The 7,697-nt window shown below is 43.1% G+C and overlaps 1 pseudogene; it reads left to right on the top strand.

Moving 5' to 3' along the window:
* The first annotated feature begins 286 nt into the window (after positions 1–286).
* On the top strand, positions 287–7,302 carry LOC147095586 (zinc-binding protein A33-like; annotated as a pseudogene).
* The last annotated feature ends 395 nt before the right edge of the window (positions 7,303–7,697 follow it).

The raw sequence follows: 7,697 nt of genomic DNA, 5'->3' as shown, positions 1-7,697 counted from the left end.
TTCAGGCCCATATCCTTTGTTTAGCAGTCAACACACCGTTAAACCCAAGTAACAGCTAATCCCTTTATGTTTACCTTCTAGTGGGGAAGTCAACAGCGTAATTACTGCAGAAGAGCCAAAGGTTGTGTTACTTTCCTGAATTTGAGAGATTACACTGTTGGGTTGGGGTGGGGGGTGGGTGGTGGTGAGCACAGCGCAGCCTGTGGCGGAGGAGTGAAAGACAAACCACAACTTCAGGATTTTCACACGACCAAATCTCGAATTTCTTGCCAGTTTCAAAGGCGGAATGACGGCGAAAGCTGTCAGCTTGTCATCATCAGGACCACTAATTCCCAGCAACCGTAATGAAACTGATTCCTCATAGATATTTAACATAACTATTGTAATGAACCTGAATCTCATATTCAATGTAAATATTGCAACAAAACAGATTCCCATATATTTATTTAAATTAAATAATGCAATGAAACTGATTGCTTATATTTATTTAATTTACATACTGTAACGAACTTTATTCCCTATTTTTATTTAACGTAAAATAGTGTCATTCATTAACTTTATTGAAGTTAGTGTCATTATAATAGTTAAATGAAATAACTATATGGGAATCAGTTTCATTATAATATTTACATTACGTAAATATACGATAATCAGTTTTATTACAAAATTTAAGTTGAATAACTTCATGGGAATCAGATTCCTGGCGGCTGCTCACACGATTCCCGATATTCCCAGTGTCCCCTCACCCTATGGAAGACAACAATTTCCCTCCCATTCTCAGGAATCTCAGAGATTCTCTCTGTAGCTCACTCTCTCTCACTCTTTAATACGCACACACTCGCTGTTTAAAATTTACTGAATATAACCTTCAGCTTAAAGCTTTTGAAATGTGTCCTCTCACTATTCTTCATATCATTTTGAAAAACAAACACAGCTGAGCAGAAACTGCTCAAGCTGCAGAAAAATATCCCATCCATTCAACTGACTGAACGGTATTGATGCTCGCTGTGAAAGTGTGTTCACTGCGCTTGCGCAGACAACACAATCTGCATTCAGTGATCAGAATCAAAGCTCCTGGCAAAACTATCAACTCCAAGCCCAGGCTTTTGGGAGAGGCTGAGGCCTTCAAATAAAAACTTTAATGAAGGCCTTTAAAGACACATTGGATACATATATTTATGTTTTTGTGAACTATATTTCATTTTCAATTTGTTTAAAACCTAATTTTGGAAATGAGAAGTTTCAGTTACTGAGGGGAGAATTGCAACTAAACATTTTTCAGAATGCTTTTTGAGTGATTTGCGGGGAGTAAGATAACCAGCATCATGTGGTGCTTTAACACGAAGCCATGCCAGGCAGCGGGAGGGGAAGATTTCAGAACTGGATGTGAGTAACAATGCCACCCTTTAACAATCGCCTGCTTAACTGATCTCTCTCGCCAACTTAGGAACTCACAGGATCCCTGGAGCAAGACATCGCTGCACAATTTTCCAAATTCCATCGATATCTTGAAGACAAAGAGAAACATTTAATCAAAGAGGTGAGGAGACAAAGGAGGAAGATCTGTGACCAATGGTGAAGGACGTGAAAAGAATTGAAGAAGAACTTACGTCACTTGAGGAGAACATATTCAACCTTTGTGTAGACATCGAGCAGCAAGACTATATCTCTTTTCTCAAGGTGACTCTTTATAACCCAATCCCCAAGCTGTTGGTGTACATGTAAACATCAGTTTATAATAGGGCTCAAACCCCATCAAAACAACAATTCACAATGTGCGGTATAACTGAGGACAAACAGGTATCAGTCAGGATTGAGCTCTGAGTGTCGAGGAGACTGTTCCACACTGGTAGGAGCTCACACTGCACGCATTATAACTGGAACAAGTGTGAAAGCAACTTATTAAACCTTTTGCTGGTCCCCTTTATGTTTTCAATTTTAGTAAAGAAGTGAGAGGACAGTCCAGTCTTCGCTGAAATTAAACACTTCATTGACAATGAGAACTCGACCTATATCTTTAAAAAGAGCTGCACCGTCTTTGGCTTCCCCATGTTTGACCGTGGAGTGCAGTCGGCAGTATAACTGAGAGCTGTTTTTACAGATGTTACCAGGGTTGCATACCATTACTGATGGAAATCCCTTTGTGTTTCCAGGCACCTGGTTCTGAGAATCTGAGTGAGGGAGAGATATTGATCTTGTCCTGTCACTCTAACCCTTACCCTGTTGTTAATAGCCAAACAGTGCATACCAGCATCTAGTGATGCATCATCAATCGATTCACCATACGAATAGCTCCCATAGGTTGCAGAAGTTTCTTTGTTCAGGTTAAAGTTTGGCCTCTCAGTTTTCTCCCCTTCTCTCCTGTCCTTAAATTAGTGTCAGGCTGGAGCACAGTCCCAAGAGTGCTATCCCTGAGAGCAGTCACTTGTTGGAGTGCAGTACACGCCTGCAACAAATGCTCTGCTGAAAAACTGAGCAACAGGAAGCTATTTGACTGTATGGCCATCACAATAAGCCTAATGCTCTTCTCGTCTGATGTTTGCACATGTGCGTGTTTCCCCAGAGCTGCTTGTAAATATCCAGGAGCTAGTACAGAGGCTTGTGTCTCCCTATCGAGGGGATGCTGAGGTTAGGTTTAACACCATTGTCTCCAGCTCAGGGCCACACAGATCAGAAACAAGCTCGGTGTTACTGGGAAAATAAAGAGCATAAATAAAAGGAACTGCTCAGTGAACCTTCAAAGTCATCGTCAGCAGAGGAAACCCTGTCCAGTGTATATCGGGGTAATGGACGTGGTATCGCATCACTGGAGCCCGTCAGTGAAAACTCCACCCAGATCCCTTCACATTTTACTAAAACCACTGATTATACATCATTACAAACGACAGTCTAACCATTTCCGTACATTTATTGAGTTGTTTCTCATTATCTGTCCTGCAAGAACTCAAACTGGGGGAGAGGGTCCAGGTGAGCGGGAATTTAAAAAGTCAATGAGAAATGACAAGACAATAGGGCATGACAGGGATGGAGGAAATAATAACCACAGTTTGACAGGAAGGGACAGAAAGTTTAAAAATAAGAAAATGTGGTCAAAACAAGGAGTTATGGTAAAGAAGACAAAGTTAAAAGCTTTATATCTGAATGCACGCAGCATTTGTAACAAGATAGATGAGTTGATGGCAAAAATAGATACAAATGGGTATGATCTGATCGCCATTTCAGATAGGTGCTTGCAAGATGACCAGGGCTGCGAACTGAATATTCCAGGGTATTTGACAATTCGGAAGGATAGACAGAAAAGAAAGGGAGGTGGGGTGGCTTTCTTGGTAAAGGATGGGATCAGTGCAGTGGTGAGAAGTGATATTGGCTCAGAAGATCAAGTTGTAGAATCGGTTTGGGTGGAGATAAAAAATAATAAGGGAAAAAGTCTCTTGGGGGCATTGTCTACAGGCCCCTGAACCATAGTAAATCTGTTGGACAGAGTCTAAATCAACACATAATGGAGGCATCTCAAAAGGTATGGTAATAATCATGGGTGATTTTAATCTCCATATTGATTGGACAAAATCAAATTGGCCATGGTAGCCTTGAGGAGGAGTTCATAAATTGTATCCGGGATGGTTTCCTAGAACAGTATCTAATGGAACCAACCAGGGAGCAGGCTATCTTGGCTCTGGTGCTGTGTAATGAGACAGAATTAATAAATGATCTCATAGTAAAGGATCCTCTAGGAAAGAGTGATCTTAACATGGATGAATTTCAAATTCAGTTGGAGGGTGAGAAATTTGTATCTCAAACCAGTGTCCTGATCTTAAACAAAGGCAATTACAATGGCATGAGGGCAGAACTCGCTAAAGTGGACTGGAAAGATAAATTAAAATGTAAGACAGTTGAAATGCAGTGGCAGACATTTAAGGAGATATTTTACAACTCTCAACAAAAATTTATTCCAGTAAGCAAGAACGATTTTAAGAGAAGGGAGCACTATCTGTGGCTAAATAAGGAAGTAAAGGATGGTATCAAATTGAAAACGATGTTGCCAAGATTGGTGGGAGGCCAGAGGATTGGGAAATGTTTAAAAACCAGGAAAAGATGACTACAAAAATAATAATATGAGAGAGAAGATGAATTATGAGTGTAAACTGGCATGATATATTAAAACAGAAAGTAAGAGCTTCTGCAGGTATATAAAATGGAAGAGCTTAGCTAAAGTCAATGTTGTTCCATTAGAGGATGAGAATGGGGAATTAATAATGGGGAACAGGGAAATGGCAGGAGCTCTGAACAAAAATTTTGTATCTGTCCTCACGGTAGAAGACACTAACAACATCCCAATAATGGATATTCAAGGGGCCACAGGGAGTGCGGAACTAAAGGCAACCATTATCACTAAGGAAAATGTACTTGGTAAAATAATGGAACTGAAAGACGACAAGTCCCCTAGACCAGATGGCCTGCATCCCAGTGTCTTAAAAATAGTGGCTGCAGAGATAGTGGATGCAGTGGTTGCAATATACCAAATTTCCCTGGACTCTGGAGCGGTCCCAGCGGATTGGAAAACCGCAAATGTAACACCCCTATTTAAGAAAGGAGGGAGACAGAAAGCAGGGAACTATAGACCAGTTAGCCTAACATCTGTTGTTGCATAAATGCTGGAGTCATTCATTAAGGAAGCAGTAGCAGGGTATTTGGAAAATCTTAATGCAGTCAAGCAGAGTCACCATAGTTTTATGAAAGGGAAATCATGTTTAACAAATTTGCTGGAGTTCTTTGAGGATGTAACGAGCAGGGTGGATAAGGGTGAGCCAGTGAATGCTGTGTAATGGGATTTCCAGAAGGCATTTGATAAGGTGCCACATAAAAGCCTACTGCATAAGATAAGAGCTCACCGAGTTGGGAGAATTGGCTAACTAACAGAAAGCAGAGAGTTGGGATAAATGGGTCATTTTCCGGTTGGCAAACGCTAACTTGTGGGGTGCCACAGGGATCGGTGCTGGGGCCTCAACTATTTACAATCTACATTAATGACTTGGATGAAGGGACCGAGTGTACTGTAGCCAAGTATGCGGATGACAAAAAGATGGGTGGGAAAGCAAGTTGTGCAGAGGACTCAAAGAATCTGGAAAGGGATATAGACAGGCTAAGTGAGTGGGCAAACATTTGGCAGATGGAGTATATTGTTGGGCAGTGCGAGGATATCCACTTTGGCAGGAAAAATAAAAAAGCAAATTATTATTTAAATGGAGAGAGATTACAAAATGCTACAGTTCAGAGGGACCTGGGGGTCCTTCTGTATGAAACACAAACAGTTAACCTGCAGGCACAGCAAGTAATCAAAAAGGCAAATGGAATGTTGGCCTTTATTTCAAGGGGGTTGGAGTATAAAAGCAGGGAAGCCCTGCTACAACTGTACAGGGTATTGGTGAGACCACACCTTGAGTACTGCGTACAGTTTTGGTCTCCTTATTTAAGGAAGGATATACTTGCATTGGAGGCAGTTCAGAGACGATTCACGCGGTTAATTCCAGAGATGAGGGGGTTGACTTATGAAGAAATGTTGAGCAGGCTGGGCCTATACTCATTGGAATTTAGAAGAATGAGAGGTGATCTTATTGAAACATATAAGATACAGAGGGGGCTCGACAAGGTAGATGCAGAGAGGATGTTTCCCCTCGTGGGGAAATCTAGAACTCGGGGGCACAGTTTCAGAATAAAGGGTCGCCATTTTAGAACTGAGATGAGGAGGAATTTCTTCTCTCAGAGGGTCGTAAATCTGTGAAAATCTCTGCTCCGGAGAGCCGTGGAGGCTGGGTCATTAAATACATTTAAGGTGGAGATAGACAGATTTTTGAGCCCAAGATCAGCCATGATCTTATTGAATGGCGGAGCAGGTTCGAGGGGCCAAGTGCCTTTTCCTGCTCCTATTTCTCATGTTCTTATGTTCTTAAAAGATTGAGACAATGTTGAGGAAGGTGAAGGCGCCGAGAAAGATGAAGATGAAGAGATCCTGGTGTCTGCAAGTCTGTAAAACTCACTGTTTCCAGGTCCGTTACTCTACACATTGTGGAATGAAATGAAACAGATGATCTCTCCAGGTAATAAACTCCACAGCATTGTCCACTTTCTTTAGGGTGTTGCTGTCTTCCGCCTCTCCTGAAGGTGCTGCCTGTTGCTGGGTACAGATCACTGGGGCAGCAGCTCTGAGGCCTCACTCAAAGGGCCATTCTTTATATGGGATCTTAGATTCAGTGAATCAAGCATGAGGACATCCGGACACTCGCACTTTCCACCAGGACTCACTGGACAGTGATCAGACTGGGACCCCTGGCTGGTTGTGTTCCTCTCTGACCCAGGACACACTGGACAGTGATCAGACTGGGACCCCGGACTGATTGTTCTCCGCTCTGAACCAGGACTCACTGGACAGTGATCAGACTGGGACCGCTGGCTGATTCTGTTCCTCTCTGACCCAGGACTCACTGGCCAGTGATCAGACTGGGACCCCTGGCTGATTGTGTTCCTCTATGACTTCGGTCTCACTAGACAGTGATCAGACTGTGGCTCTGTAATATCTGTTCACCATATACTGGAGTATAGGAATATGTCTAACTGTACAATGTGCCCAGTCTGTACTATTTACTAATACGGAAATAATGGAAAGGGTGCTGAGTCCAGTTCTACAGACAGCAGATATTAACCTGTGTCCGTTCACCTTCCTCTGTCTAAAATGTATAACTTGATGTCATTTTTATTTCCACCAGTCCCAGCCTCACTGACCCGGGAGCCAAACACAACGCACCGTAAGCTTATCCTTTCTGAGGACCGGACCAGTGTGAGAATCGGTAACAGAGTATTACAGCTTCCTGATAGCCCGGAGGGATTCAATGCTGCTGCCTGTGTCCTTGGGTCACAGGATTCACATCAGGGAAGCACTACTGGGCGCTGGACTTTAGGGACAAGACTGGGTGCACTTTGGGTGTGACAGAGAGTCATGCAATAGGAAAGGAAAGTTAAACCTGGGGCCAGAACATGGATACTGGATTGTACATCCGAGAAATGGGAATGAAGATAGAGCTGTTGAAAACCTGTTAGTCCCACTGACACCGAGTGTGACTCGCAGGACTATTGGAGTTTACATGAACTATGAGGGAGGACAGGTGACCGTTTACAATGCTGATGGTATTTCAAATCTCTACACTTTCACTGACACATGCACAGTAACTCTTTCCATTTTTGTATCCTGGATTGTGGGGTGAGGGTAAAAATTCTTCCCCCACTAAACTGCGTCATTTCAAATCATAGATTCCTGAACCGATGTCTCAGAGTACGGAGAGAATGTGTCCACTGCTGGGTGAATATTGCACATCTCACACAGTAACTTCGAGACACAGCAGGACACAGCACTGGGAAAGGGGCTTGGCAACAAATGGTGGGGTTGAGAGTGATGGGCTGGTGAATGGTAAGTGTTCCTTGCACTGAGCTCTTGGGCTGTGATCACAGACTGGGACGTGTGTTACTGTGCAGGGTGAAGAGGTCCCAACGTGAGCTCCTGGCCGCTCGCACCAGCTGTCCAATCTGGAGCTCTTCACTCCTGGTCATTCCACCGTGAGAGGCCCTGCTGCTCTTTGTGAATCCGGGGTCTGTGTTACAAATTCCAGCAGAGCCGTTCACCATCAGGAAACCAGAGTAACGGGATC

This window comes from Somniosus microcephalus, unplaced genomic scaffold (genome assembly GCF_052327205.1).
Source record: "Somniosus microcephalus isolate GS21.2 unplaced genomic scaffold, FLI_Smic_1.0 unresolved_chr1, whole genome shotgun sequence".
Classification (NCBI taxonomy): Eukaryota; Metazoa; Chordata; class Chondrichthyes; order Squaliformes; family Somniosidae; genus Somniosus; species Somniosus microcephalus.
The sequence above is the reverse complement of the archived record's forward strand: the minus strand, read 5'-3'. Positions and strand labels throughout refer to the sequence as shown.